At 42.2% G+C, this 15,843-nt stretch overlaps 1 protein-coding gene across 1 annotated transcript in view; it reads right to left on the reverse strand.

Annotated features, from left to right (window-relative positions):
• LOC132569101 (prostaglandin F2 receptor negative regulator-like) overlaps positions 1–15,843 on the reverse strand; it is a 183,026-nt gene that overhangs the window by 33,231 nt on the left and 133,952 nt on the right. The gene's annotated exons all lie outside the window — the stretch shown is intronic.

The raw sequence follows: 15,843 nt of genomic DNA on the forward strand, positions 1-15,843 counted from the left end.
AACTTGCATAATTGCAACCAAAATCAGTTGTAGAAGCAGTGCAACCAGACCCATTTCATGCCATATGGCCTGGTGACACAAGCTCTCCATCACAGATGCATGTCACTGGAAGAAACTGCTGACTGTGATTTCCTTCAGCACTGATAGGCACTCTCCCTCCCTCCATGTAAATATATGGTTACATATGTCTTGGGTGCATGGCATAAATATAACATAATCAGCTTAAGAACCCAGCTACTTTAGGATCAAAATAATTTTGTTGTTTGAAACTGTGAAGGTTTAAATCAAGTGTAGTTATCAAGTAACCCAATTTCTTATTTCAGGAAACATACTATACAAGAAATGAAAACATTTAAGAATACAAAAGTTCAAATATTAATATCAGATCAAGACTGAACAAGACTGACATTCAGATTATTCTCATGAAGACAATTCCACTGTACCCCCAAACTGGTTGAAAGGAGTTACTGTAATCACTAATACAGTATCCAATTTCTATGACTGGTCTACTGTCCAGAAACTTACAGCTATTACTTGTAAATAGGAACTGAGCTACCATTATATACAGTTCCAGTATACAACACTTGTTTTCTCTTTCTGTTTAATCTTATTTTCTTTTTCTACTCAACCTGATCTCCATTTGCACAGATATGTCACATATGGGGGGGGGGGAAGGCAGAATTCCTGTTATTTATTGTTTTTTGCTAGCTTGGTGCTTGGGGCTGTTTGTACAACAATACATTTTCTTCTAATAAAAACTGGCTGCATATTAAACAGGAGGTGAATCTTTTACAAGGCCACAGGGAAATAAGATATACTGAGCTTGCCACACACTTCCCAAAATTAAAACTACATACAATAATACTTTTGTCTTCCCTCAAGAGAGCCGAAAGGTATTTGTTGTGATTACATTTTACAGTATTCTGCCTTCAAACAGCAGTTTTCACAATGAGTAGCACCACCTAGAAGATGAGAAAACTAAGCATGACAACTATAGCAGCATCACACAAAGAAGATCACAGTGCAATACTATATAAAGGCAAGAACAAGAAAGAACAATGTGCCAATGCTAACTTGGCTGAGTACCAAATCATTCCATATACCATATTAAAAGTGTCACAGAGTTAACAGATGCAGAGTTTATTTCTAGGTTGTTATGAGTGTGTGCAAAGTCTGAGGCAGGGCTCTAACCTGCCCAAATGCTCATCCAAGCCCCCACCTGTGTTCCCACCCACCCCTCTGTTCCCCAGTAGCCATAAATCCAGTATGCAAGTTTGATCAGTTGATCAACACAGCAGCATGGTCAGCTTATGCCCACAGAAGGGACAAGTTTGCTTGGACCATAGATGTGGCCTATTTCAGATAAATAGTTTGACAACCAGAAAAGGGCAACTCGCTGGGCATAAGATTAGATTAAAGTGCATTGCTCAGACAGGCTCCCATTTGTACTAGATAAAGGCATGCACTGGCTTTCTGAACACAGAGACTGCAGAGCAGCAGGTAAATAGCCTAGAAAAGGCAGCAGTAATTCTGTGCAAACGTTTTTTGCCCATTTCTCTTTCAGTTTCATTCATTCCACAAATCTAGGCTTCCCAAACCCCCCGCTTTGGCGGGAGACTTCTGGGTTCACAGCTTCATCCCCCAGTCTCCAGAAATCAGGAAGCGGGGGGTGGGGGGGTGGAGGGGGGGAGAACATACCTGTAGGGTTCATGTTGGTATAGCAGTTTGTAAAATGTCTGTCCTGAGCAGTTTGTAAAATGTCTGCCCCTTTAAGGCTGGGCAGGAAGGAGGAAACAGGAAGGGCTTCGGAGAACGGCCCCTCCCTTTCTTTGCTTTCGTTTTCACAGCAGGCAGAGGGAAGAAGACCAAGTAAGTATTTGTGTGTGTGAGAGAGGGAGGGGGCAGGGAGGGGGGATTCCCTGGTATGGAGGCCCTCCCCCCCTTTAGAAAGCGTGGGGGGGAGGGAAATGTCTATTAGGCACTTTATTATTCCCTATGGAGAACAATTCCCATAGGGAATAATAGGGAACTGATCCGTGGGTATTGGGGGCTCTGGGGGGGGCTATTTTTTGAGGTAGAGGCACTAAATTTTTAGTATAGCATCTAGTGCCTCTCCCCAAAATACCCCCCAATTTTCAAAACGATTGGACCAGAGGGTCCAATTCTATGAGCCCCAAAAGATGGTGCCCCTATCCTTAATTATTTCCTATGGAAGAAAGACATTTAAAAAGGTGAGCTGTCCCTTTAAATGTGATGGCAAGAACTCCCTTGGAGTTCAATTATGCTTGTCACATCCTTGTTCCTGGCTCCACCCCCAATGTCTCCTGGCTCCACCCCCAAAGTCTCCTGGCTCCGCCCCCAAAGTCCCCAGATTTTTCTTTAATTGGACTTGGCAACCCTACACAAATCAAAGTGCTATTACCTAATGGATGCAATAGCCTTGAGATATGCACCTTTAACTACCATTCGGGAAGGGCAGGGCTGTGCATTCATTTCCAAAAAGAGAGGAAAACAATCGAAAACAAAAAAGGCTGCTCATAATGGTCATTAGGTTAATAAAAATTAATGAGACTAACAATTATTGCGCTTTACATCCAATTGCTGCATCTGTAGTAGCATCTACACACCATGCACCTACATCAGTTTTACACAGACAGCTGTTTACACTGAGCCCCACACAGGTAACTTCATTTTAAGTAATCAGTATCAATTTTGTCTATAGAGGTAATAAAGATTACATGATAATGATGAGAATTTTGCCTATGGAGATGTTCAGTGACAGAAAACAGTTTAGGATTAATTTTCTAGCCCAATGCACTTACAGATGTAAAATCTATGGAAATTTTGAGGGAAACTGAAATATACACACCTATCAAAACATAGCCCTGACCTGGATAGCCCAGGCTAACCTGATCTTGTCAGATCTCAGAGGCTAAAGAGGATCACTGCTGGCTAGTATTTGGATGGGAGACCACCAAGGAATACCTGGGTCATGGCCCATAGGCAGGCAGTGGCAAATCACCTCTGAATGTCTACAGCAGAGGTGTCAAACTCATCATTTATGAAGAAGAAGAATTGCATTATACCCCGTCCTTCTCTCTGAATCAGACTCAGAGCAGCTTACAATCTCCCATGTCTTCTCCCCCCACAACAGACACCCTGTGAGGTGGGTGGGGCTGAGAGGGCTCTCACAGCAGCTGCTCTTTCAAGGACAACCTCTGCCACAGCTATGGCTAACCCAAGGCTGTTCCAGCAGGTGCAAGTGGAGGAGTGGGGAATCAAACCTGGTTCTCCCAGATAAGAGTCCCCGCACTTAACCACTACACCAAACTGGCTCTCGGATTATGAGGGTCGGATTTGATATAAATGAGATCTTGTCAGGCCAGGCAAGATGTGATATAAAATGTAATGGTAGGTAACTGAGATATAAACTTTATAAAGGACACAAACAAAATTAAAGTTTTAAAAAAACCTTAAAAGCAAGCTGTAACACATAAGTAAGCAAGAAATAGGGAGAAGGAAGCAGATAACAGCTAAAAGTTGCCTCAAGGGCCTGATCTGGTCCATGGGCCACATATTAGACACCCCTGGTCAATAGTGCTGAAAGCCCTAAGAGGCCGCCATAAGTCAGCTGGGACTTGGCAGCACAACAACAAAAATCAAAATATAAACTTATTTTGCCATTTTATCATCATAAGATGTAACAGTTATGTGGGACACAGCTTCAGTTTGGAATGCCATAAGCATGCTTAAGTAACATATTTAAGAGTTAACACACAGGCTTGGCTGAAAAAGATAGAAGAGTTAGTCTCAGTGCAGGCGCTGAGACCAAGACAACCAACATACCATCCTTTTCTCTAGCAGAAACATCTTTCTCTATGCCTCATGAATCTCTACTGCTTTTCTCAGTAACAACAGAAGTAGGGGGTTCTTAGACCTCAAACCAGATTTAAGTGGTCAAAACAAATGCACACATAATGATTTTTTGCTACATCAGTTTGTAGCCAATGAACTCATGCCAACTTGATATAATGTATTAGCAATGCGTAGCTGAATCTTGCAATGAAATTATGCTGGATGTTGCAGCCGGTTAGTATGTATATATGCCAACATGTACCAACGTATCATCAAGAGTATTTATAGTTTTGACCACCCTGAAAGGGGTGGAGCAGCTTGGTATGCAGGCCTTGGCTTAGCACTGCTCAGCATCTTTATTGCAATAACTTCTTTTTCCTACTCATCCAGACTTCAGCTGCATGTCTTTTATTGGGCAAAGGCATTCAGATTGCAGATTTGTGAAACAGTTATAATTTAGCATATAAAACTGTATTACATATTTATGCAATTTCAGAATACAAATGCCTTTGTTTAGGTGCCTATTGTGGAGAGAGGAAGGGAAAGCAATTGTAACCCACTTTGAGACTCCTTCAGGTAGTGAAAACTGGTATAAAAACCAACTCTTCTCTTTTTACAAGCAAAATTGCAAATATATCCAATCCTAATAAAAGAGAGTTGCAAACTACTGCACCCTATATTTTAGATTTTTTTTTAAACCATCATTCTGAAAGAGAAAAAAGTCTGTTTCTTAAAAGTATTTTTAATCAGGTTTCACAAAATTTCACTGGAAAAATTGGGGGGGGGGAGAGTCCTAGCCCCCCTCTAATATTTCTTATCCCTCCCATGCCTTTGTATCTCTATCCACATTCTACACCTATCATTTCTAAACAGGCATAATCAGTGATAAACAGTCCATAGATGCTCTTATGATTTTGTCTGTCTGCTGCAGTGGACATCCATACTGTTACTGTGTATCCATTTTCATTGATGAACCTCTATGAGCATAAAACAGGACTGTACTTAAATGCAGGGCTTTTTTGGTAGAAAAAGCCCAGCAGGAACTCATTTGCATATTAGCCCATACACCCCTGACATCACTATTGTTTTTCACAGGGCTTTTTGTAGAAATAGTCCAGCAGGGGCTTATTTGCATATTAGGCCACACCTCCTGATGTCAAGCCAGCCGGAACTGCGTTCCTCCTGCTCAAAGAAAGGTCTGCTTAAATGTAACTTTTGTTCGTTGAGAGGTCTTCTGTGCAGACACACACTGGCAACTCTCTCCCTCCCTGGCTTCTCTGGAATCCAAACAGAAGCCTGGAGGTGTGCCCTGATGGGAGCCTCTTTTAAAGGATTAGCTATGCCTGACTGAAGGAATCCTTTCCTGGCTGCCCTCAGTTTCAAGGTGAAATTCTTGAAGGCATGGCTTAACAGAGCCTTGCAATCCTCAATGGCTCTTTGTGAACAAATGGTATTGTATGTATCAGGAGGGTATTATGCCTTAGTTGGGATTGTTTGGAGCTCTTCAGTCCCTGTAGTTTTGGAGAGTTGCTGAACTGGGTGGATTTTCCTGTTCTTATTAACAGAGATGTTCAGAGACAACAGGCTAGTTATACTCAGGCCTACTGAGCTTGATTTTACCACTCACTCTATTGGGACTTCCTCAGTTCCAGGGTCAGAACTAATTCTCTGTTGATCTTGGCTCTGAGCCCTCTTGCTAATACCTAGTTCTAAAGGCTGACACATTGACCACCACCTTGCTGCAGTCTCTCAGCACTGAAACTTAATCCTAACAGGGGCTTTGGCACACTGTCAGCTTCCCCTGTCAGTTTCATGTATGCCCTTCTTTCTAGCAGGGAATGTCATGGACCCTCCTCAGGGATCTCAGTCTCTGCTTCTGGGACAGACTGTCCAAGGAATCACTCTGATGTGACACCATCTGCAGTGAAAGCCAGTGTGGTATAGTGGTTAGAGCACTGAGCTAGGATCTGAGAGACCACCCTGGTTCATATGCCATTCTGTCTGAAACCCTGCTTGTAACGTTGGGCTCACCACATTATCTCAACCTGACTTGTCTTTGCAGGGTTCTAGTGAGGAAGAATAGGAACGTATAAAATGTTATAAGTAACTTTGAGTCCTAACTGGGGAGTAAGATGGGGTAGAGATAAACTTCATATCCATCTTTTTAAAGGACATCTTATGTTTCTACTCAAAATAGCTGCCTGATGGGACAAAGTCTTTGACACACAGACTAATTATTAACTGCTGTTAGAACTTCTACTACAAGTCTTCAGCAAATATTTACTTGATTCCACTGTTCATCTCCATTGTTGTTACTGATCTGCAGGTTAAATAGCACTTCATCTCTAATTCAGTCACTGCAGAATGTGAGTGCCACAAACCATTAGCTTGGATGGGAAGTGAAGTTCTATGCCAGATTTTCCCTTTAAGTTGTGAATCAACAGGTCAATATGGCCCTTTACTATCTCCCATAAAGGTAATTTGACACATCATGATTTACAGACTATGCTAGGGATGTATGTGACAAATCTGTTCCTTTAACCTGGGTGAGTCTTTTTACACTGCTGTGCTAGGAATTCGTCAGGGGCAGGAGGGGGGTCCACAGAGAAGCTATGAATTTTTCAGTCCAGTTACACTCTATGAAGAGTTACAGGCTTGCTGCCAGATCCTTAAGAGTCACCTCTCCCCCCCCCCTTCAAATAATGTAATGTCTCAAAAGTTGTGCACACTTTTTTTCCCATGTGAAAGATGCCAGGTCATTTGGAGCATCTCCTACTGAAAAGTCTCTGGTAATTGGACTTGTAAAAAATCCTTTAAATTCATTAATCTATTCTTTGTGGTGATTTACTCTACAAGGAAAATAAAAACTTTGGTCTGGTGCCTTGTCCAATACTCACAGGTTTCTCACATGTTTCAAGCCCATGTCACTTTGGGTGCTCAGACCCAAGATCTTCCCCACCTCTCCTCTAAGGAGAGATTGCCTTGTCTTTCCATTAATTAAATTATCCAGTTAGTACTACTCCAGGACACAAAAAAAGGTGCTATTTAGAATTATTATTTGTACTCTCTCTCTTTCCCTTCTGCCCCCTTCCACCCCAAAGGAGGAAGAGGGAGGAGACTTCAGCCAATGGAGGGAACACACAATTGAGGGAGCCAGGTGAAAGCAAGCTGCAATGCAGCAGCCCTGGGGGACACCATAAATCAGCTGTGATTTGATGGCACACACAAAAAAGGTGACATTGTACCATAATTTGGGTTTTGGTGTATATTTTACTCTTCGGGGGAAGTCCAAATTTGTCTTTCTTTCCAAACAGGTAATCTGCATCACATTGGTGGTCTCAGCGCTGCCTTTTTCTCAGGGTACTTATTTTGACTCCAAGTCTCCAGAAGTGTCACCTTAAATGCCTCCTCCCCCACTATTGTGTGGGGGCCTATGGGCATGTGTCTCCCAGTGGTTCCTGGTCTTCTACAAAATTAATTTGTCTTTTATTTTGTGCAAACACACACAATATTCCATATAGTCATGGAATATTAAGTTTTCCTTGACTAACACAGACCCAATTTTCAGATACTCTGATTGGAGTCCTCTGCTACTTGGCCTTGCCCTATAATGGGATATTCCATGCCTCAGCCTTTTTTTGCAGCATTCTTGACAGGGACCCTTCTAATCCGTCAGGAGGTAATCTGCCTTTATGCTTTTTCTCTGGCTGCTTTGCTACACAGATTGCTCTGCAAGCTACACAAGTACACTTATGGTGCATACTGTGGTGCATACTTTCTTCGGCCACATCACATCTGCTTCACTGCTTTCATTGTTATGATGCAGATCTGTCTAATCTCATTCCTGCTAACAATTTTGGTAGGTTTGATCAGCTTTCTCCTGCATTGTAGCAATAGCCTCAGATTTTTCTGAGTGGCAAGCACCACTCCTTCACTACCATAACTTGTACCTCTAAATGAAAAAGAGTCTCCACTGAGGCTGTAACAGGGTTTGGACTCTGCTTCTTGTGTTGTTGATTATGTTTTGGCCACTGGTGGGACTCATACTCTCTTAAATGTTTGAGAGCCAATTTAGCGTAGTGGTTAAGTGTGCGGACTCTTATCGGGGAGAACCCACTCCTCCACTTGCAGCTGCTGGAATGGCACTGGATTAGTCATAGCTCTCACAGAGTTGTCCTTGAAAGGACAGCTTTCTGGGAAACATCTCTCAGCTCCATCCACCTCACAGGGTGTCTGTTGTGGGGGAGGAAGGTAAAGGAGATTGTGAGCCATTCTGAGATTCAGAGTGGAGGGTGGGATATAAATCCAGTATCTTCTTCTTCTTTCTCCTCCTCCTCCTCACTGGATTTCTAAAGATATTGCAGAGATATAATCCCTTGTTTGATTTTTTGCAATTCCTTAGTAATTCATTTAGAATATGGTTTTTTTTCTAGTACGCAGCTCTTCCAACTGTGGAATGAGGATACAGTGGGTTGTAGTCTATGCCACTTCCATTCATGAAATTTCACAAGGTGTCTGATACCCTGACCATGAATCATCCCCTACTAGGGAATGCATCTCAGTCCTCATATCACACAATGCTATCCTTGCACTAGTTTCTGATGACAAATGTCTACCAACTGCTTACATTCCTTCAATGTGACTTATCTTGGGTTGCAGTCTGCTAGGGACCCAGCACTACTTTTACTGGACTCTCAGGCTCCAAAAAGGTCAGCATCCTCACACAACCCCATCCATTGTTAGCAGAGGCTATCAAACTCTGTCTTGAGTACATGGCTGCTCAATGCCACTTTACGTATCATGGCTCTCTCCAAGAGACTGCTGTTTTTCTTTGTCACATTCCTACATGTATTTTAATTAGGATACATATAGAGCAGGGGTGTGGAACTCATTTGTTATGAGAGCCAGATCTGATATAAATGAGACCTTATTGGGCCAGGTCATGGCAGGTTGGGCTGGGCCTTGTCGGGCCAGGCCATGTGTATACCTATTAAAGGTTAGGTAGCAGAGATATAAACTTTATAAAGGACACAGTTAAATTAAATTAAACACAATTACATTTTTTTAAAAAAACTTAAAACATGCTTAAAATGTTAGCACTTGTTGGTATTAAAGGTGCCTTCTTTGTATCTCTCCCATGGGATCCAGGGAACCAGGTAAAGGAAACTCTGGCTATTTCCTTCCTTCCCCAGGGGACCAGGAGGGGGAAGGAAGTGAGGCTTGGCTCAGTAGCTCTGCTGTGCAATTGAGATAGCCTGGAAAAACAAACTCTGCCTTCCCCTCTTCCTCTCCAAGGGAGGAGTCTCAGTCAATGGAGAAAATAGAAGCTTTGCTCTGTAGCTCCTGTGTGATTGAACAAGCTTGGCAAAGCAAGCTGTTATGCAGAAGGAAGCAAGAGACAGGGAGAAGGAAGCAGATAACAGCCAGTTGCTCGGGGGCTTGATAGGAGCCCTTTGGGGGCCTGATTCAGCCCCCAGGCCACATGTTTGACACCCCGATAGAGAGCTCTCTGCTTTTTTATAAGACAGTTCTGGGTGAATGTTAATATCGGACAATAAACAACTATTGGGAAGGCAGTCCTCCATGGTTTCTTCCTTTGAGAGCTTCATACCCTCCTCTTTCACTGAGAACTAAGGGAGTAGCAGCCCTCCTCCTGGTCATGTGAACATTTTGGTGGGAAAGCACCACAGGGAGGAGAGGCCTTCAAAGTCTACTAGAAAGCTTTAGAAATCTTTTCTGCAGCTGGGCTGCACAGACGTAGTTCCAGTGTGGTTACAACAATGAACTTAAGTTCCCAACCTACCCAATTTTATATCACTAGTATGCTGGCACATATTTACTTTTTGCTATTCTCTTGCATGGCAGACAGTTAAGCAGCTGCACACAATAACAGGGAAAGAGCCCCACGGTGCAGAGTGGTAAAGCTGCAGTACTGCAGTCCTAAACTCTGCTCACGACCTGAGTTCAATCCTGGCAAAAGCTGGGTTCAGGTAGCCAGCTCAAGGTTGACTCAGCCTTCCATCCTTCTGAGGTCAGTAAAATGAGTACCCAGCTTGCTGGGGAGAAAGCGTAGATGACTGGGGAAGGCAATGGCAAACCACCCCATAAAAAAGTCTGTCGTGAAAACATTGTGAAAGCAACGTCACCCCAGAGTCGGAAATGACTGGTGCTTGCACAGGGGACTACCTTTACCTTTTACCTTACACAAAAACATTTCAAGCTACAGAAAAAAGTAAAACTTCCTACCTAGAGCTTGCTGACTTTGGTTGAAGGCAGCTTATAAACCTACTTCATAGTACATCATAGAATGCAATTTTATGGGAAAAGGTAAAATAGATGCTCTATAGAGAGCCAGTGGTGTAGTGGTAAAGTGCATGGACTCTTATCTGGGAGAACTGGGTTTGATTCCCCACCCCTCCACATAACACCTGATAATGTGACCTTAGGTCAGCCACAAGTTCTTTCAAAGCTGTTCTGCTCAATAGCAGTTCTGGGAGAACTCTCTCAGTTCCACCTACCTCACAGGGTGTCTATCGTGGGGAGGGGGAGGGAAAGGAGATTATAAGCCTTTCTGAGACTCCTTTGGGTAGTGAAGGGCAGAGTATAAATCCAATCTCCTCCTCCTCCTCTTCCTCCTGATACCAATCTCAGCCATTCCTGCAACTGACTTTGGGTTTTACTTGGGAAGAATGGGAACAGGAGTTCTGTACAAGACTTTTGCTATTCTCAAGACCAATATTCCCTCTAAGCTGAGGATTCTTGTAAGCAAAAATTCCACTTCATTAGCCACTAGCATTAAAGTTGTGAACTACTGCATAAATTGGTTTGCTCTGGGGCCATCCTTCCTAAGCTAAGACAAAAATGCGTGAGCCAGAGGCTAAAAAATGGTGAGCTAGCTTACACTAACTCAGCTTAGAGGCAACAGTTATTTTTTAAAAGAAAAGTGAAAGAAAAGGGGCAACCAAACCACCTATTTTCAACAGCTAGAAATCACTCAGAGCCAGAGCAAAGCTCTACCTACACTAATGAGGGATCAGTTTCAGAGGAAGTAAGTGACCTTAGCCCTAGAGAAATAATCAGCATTCCAAGGGGACAGCATCAGGTCAGTACTTGAAGAGCACTAACAGTGTCTTAGACTAACCAATATCACTACTACAAACACCCTCAATGTGGGGAGCTTCCATGCTGAATTTGCTTGCACTTGATCATTCCAAGTATCACTGCTGAAAAATCTCAGAAGAAAATGTGCCAAGGCCAAAGAAGAAGGCTGCAAAGGGGGGGGGGGGGATCTGACACCTATTCTTAATCCTGTCCTGCCCCGGTAGCATTACTTCAGGTCTCCGCTTGAAAAACTATACAAAGCTGCATACAGATATCAGAGAGGTTTATTTCACAATAGGTAAACTTGGATTCCTGATGTGCCCATGCAGTCTCTTTCCTTCCCTCACATTTATAACACAACTGAAGACTTCAGAATTATTAAATGCCAGTTTGACATGATTGACCAAATGTGGGTGCCTGGCCAAACAAATTCCTTTCTTCCCCACAAATGGTTATCCTCAACTACAGTTTATAGAGGACCCCTCCCCCCCCCCCAAAAAAAGACTCCAATTTGTTCAGGTACATAATGATAGATCATAATAACAAAATCAGGAAGTCTTCCATTATGCCCTGCATCCAAAGGAAGAAGGGGGACTCAAACAGATTCATGGAGAATAGGTCCATCGATGGCCAGTAGCCATTGTAACTTTAGGGAAGCAACATATACAGAGATAGCAAACCTCTGAATATCAGAAATAGGAGGAAGCATCAGGGGAAGGCCTTGGCCTGTATGGACAGTTTGTTGACCCTCCCAGGAGCAACTAGTGGGATACTGTGTGAACTACATGGTGAACTAGGTGGACAAGCAGTCTGATCCTGTAGGACTCTTTGTCTCTACACCATGGTCTTCTCAGTTGGCCTCTTGTTCTCATAAGTTAGTTGAGAATTTGCATAATAACCCTTCTTTGAATAGTTCATTGGGATTAGAGCTGATGACTTTGCAGATTGAAGTACATAAATGGGGAGCTTGCAACGGGAGAATCCCATTCTCTCCCCCACCACCACCACCGCCAGGCCTGGCATGGCTTCACCCACCTTTGAGACCAGCAGCAAGAGCAGGAGTGCCTGGAAACTGCTGCAAGCCTGGAATGGCTCCTGGTATCTGCTACCACCATGGCAGCCAGGCCCAGAGCAACTCCCTGAAGCAGCTCAACTGGTAAGTGCATTGACTGAGCATGGGGGGAATTTATTTTGGGTGGTATTTAAATCCCCATTTTTAACATTTCAGATTGTTCTGCAAACCAGAAGAGCCCCCCAAATTTGCAGAAAAGTCTGCTTAGCGTCAATGTGACCCTGATCAGCAGATTTAGGTATCCACAGATGAGGGCTATATGTCACTATTACATATATAGATTATGCCTAAATTTATTTAGTGCTACATTAAACAGAGCAGTTATAAATACATTATTGCGAGGAAAGGTGCTCTGGTTGTTTTACAACAGGTCCTTATTCCATCACAGTTAAACTGTGCCAGCTGGACTAGTGGACAGACTGCTAGGCCTACAGAGGAACCATGGTTCTTGCTTTGATATATGTCAGAGTGTTGCACCAATTAAGCAAACTACAGGTGTTTTAAAATATTCTCTCTTTAAGACACCTGTCATTACTGTATAGTTTCTCCTTAATCCTTCTGGGAGGGGGGGGGGGGACAGTAATTCAGAGATGCATCTCATCAATTACAGAATGTAATGTATGCTTGGAATATGAAGTCTGACCAAAGGCCTGCTAGAGAGATCTCTTAGTTCCCAGTTCAGTCCATACACAAGTTAAGTATTTGTATTAACAAGAGTATGGCTGCCAGTTTCCACAACCAATAAATGAGATACAAGCTGAAATTGTCTACTTAGCCTTTAATCATTCCTTGAAAGTTGATTGCATTTCTGTAACAATATTTGGACTGTCTTTTAAACAGAAATGCATTCCATTCTTTCTACATGAACTATCCTTGACTATTTTAATTTTATAATAAAAACAGTCTTTTTTCAAGGAAAAAGGAAGGCATTTCAAGCTATTAAATGTGCAAAGAGCTCTGAGCTGTTTATCTAGCTTTCACTTGTTCAGTGTTGATTTTATATTTCTAATTTTATATCGGAAAGGCAAAATGTGGAAACATTCCATAAACTAACATTAAGATGGGTTATTAGCTAAATGAAAAGTATTTTATTGCACTTATTGCAAAGTCTGGCCACTCCTGCTACAGAGAAAAATAGAGTTGTACTTAAAACTCCATTTTCTCCTTATAAAGCAGAATTCAAATGTGATCATTCACATTTCATGTCTTCTTGATTAGTGTTAATTGCTGTAATTGTGACCCTTGAGAGTCGGAGATAAACTTCCAAGATTGGCTCTGAGTTACTCTTGAACTGCAATACTGAAAAAACTGGCATGTGCTTCCAAGTCTTATCTTATCACTTCAACTAAGTTATAGTGTAGAATAACTGTAGCACATTTTTTCTACTGTATTTCACCCACTGAATGTTGATTTGGGGTAGAACTATCTGCAGGAAAATGTCTCAAACCACTCACCAGAGATAGCCCCATTTATTTCATTAAAACTTCTGGACTGTACTAAGTTGGAAGCAACAGCCTTTTTCTGCAGTATATTTACTTTCTCTGATATGAATCGTACAATTTAAAACATAAACAGAGTAGATTGCTAGCATCATTGTGCAGATTTTTTCTACTACATTTTGCAAATACAAAGGCATGAGATTACAACATTTCAGAATAAAACACAAAAAGACAAAGCTACATGATCACCACTTATCTCTATTTATTCCTTGCCTTAATGCTGTTCTCAAGATTACTGTAATGCCCTCTACATGGGGTTGCCTCTGTGCCGAACCCGGAAGCTGCAGCTAGTGCAGAACGCGGCTGCCAGATTGCTGTTGGGGCTCCCAAAGTGGGAGCACATACAGCCGGGGCTGCGTGAACTGCACTGGCTGTCAGTTATATACCGGATTTGGTACAAAGTGCTGGTCATTACCTTTAAAGCCCTATATGGCCGAGGACCTGCCTACCTTAGGGACCGTCTCTCCCCATATGAACCCCGGAGAGCACTGAGGTCAGCAGGGAAGAACCTGCTGACTATTCCCGGGCCAAAAGACGTAAAACTCCAGAGTACCCATACTCGGGCTTTCTCTGTTATGGCTCCACAGCTGTGGAATCAGCTTCCAGAAGAAATGCGGGCCCTGCGGGACTTTGAACAGTTCCGCAGGGCCTGCAAGACTGTTCTCTTTCGAATGGCTTTCACTGAGTAAATTGCTAAGTAAATTCATCATCTGAATAGCACCAACATATCAACATACTAACACTAACTTATTGTTTTTAGAATTTTAATAGTTTTTAATTACCTGCTGGTTTATATTGCTAATTATAACTTAATGTATTTTAACTCAATGTATAACTCAATGAGTTTTGTTGTGAGCCGCCCTGAGCCTGCTCCGGCGGGGAGGGCGGGATATAAATAAAATGTGTTGTTGTGTTGTTGTTGTTGTCAAAACCAGTAATTCCAAGTTTAGGTTCTACACTTGTTTGCAAGTAGTTTAACGATGTCCCCCAATATGCTCTTCTCTTATAAAGATGAGATACATAAAGACAACATAAAGATGAGATACATATACATGCTTTGCAAAGTTCATGGGACAAGAGGATTTTCCCACTCAAGACTGCCTGGACAAGAAAGGAGGGTGGGGAAAAACAATGGATGTTTATTAAAAGGCTCCCCCCCCCAAAAAAAAATAATCCTTAGCATGTACATGAGCATCTTGAAATTCTATGTGATAATAATAATAATACATTTTATTTATATCCCGCCCTCCCCGCTGAAGCAGGCTCAGGGCGGCTCACAACATATAAATTCAGTATACAATAAAACATCTGTACAATTCAATAAATAATACATTAAATAAAACCATTGTTTAAAACCAACATTACTATTAAAAATTAACATTTTGGGTGCTACATCTCAGATCTTCAATGAATTTAGTGGCTAGATATGTCTACAGCGGGTCTAGCTTAGCTCTATATTTAGGCGAAGGCCATCTTAAAAAGAGTAGTCTTGCAGGCCCTGCGGAATTGATCAAGACTCCGCAGGGCCCGCACTTCATCCGGAAGTTAATTCCACCAGTGCGGAGCTACAATAGAAAAGGCCCGTTTTCGTGTGCTCTTCAATTTGGCCTCCTTTGGCCCAGGGATTGTCAACCAGTTCTTTCCCGCTGACCTCAGTACTCTCTGGGGCTCGTCTCGTCGCCATCCATGTAACAACACAGAGGACAGTAGCACTGGCAGCTACCATCAATGGCAGCTTAAAAAGCATTCTCTGTGTTCATAAATTTGGGACATCTAGCTGCTCATGTTTGACAGTATAGGAGGATTCAATTTATTTTCACATACTTTATGTAATATTACTTGGCCTTTTGTCTTGAGATCATGTCTGCAGTAACCCAGATGGGGAGACTAATTTTTCAACACTGATATACTACCAAGCCAAATGTGCACCAAACCATCTCACCTATGTACTTCTGATGCTGCCTGACCTGCAACTGACAGGTATGATTAAAGCTGGTGTCTAAATGGTTTCAGGAACAGTGCTAAACAAGCATCATCTCACACTACAATGTTCCCAGTTTATTTCTGGCTTTATTGGACCTTCATTTTCCTGTAGTAAGAATAATAGAACTTAGAACGTGGAAGATTATGAGAAGTGAATGCAGGATATAGATACAATGCAACTGATAATCATACAATTAAAATGACATACTGAAATTTCATAGAGTGAATTCAGAGAAAGAATTTTCTTAGATAATAAGTAATTGATTTCTGTATCTTGTTTTACTACATGCACTGTACAGTAAAGCTCTTTAGACAGTGCACTCTCCCTCTCTG

This window comes from Heteronotia binoei, chromosome 3 (genome assembly GCF_032191835.1).
Source record: "Heteronotia binoei isolate CCM8104 ecotype False Entrance Well chromosome 3, APGP_CSIRO_Hbin_v1, whole genome shotgun sequence".
Lineage (NCBI taxonomy): Eukaryota > Metazoa > Chordata > Lepidosauria > Squamata > Gekkonidae > Heteronotia > Heteronotia binoei.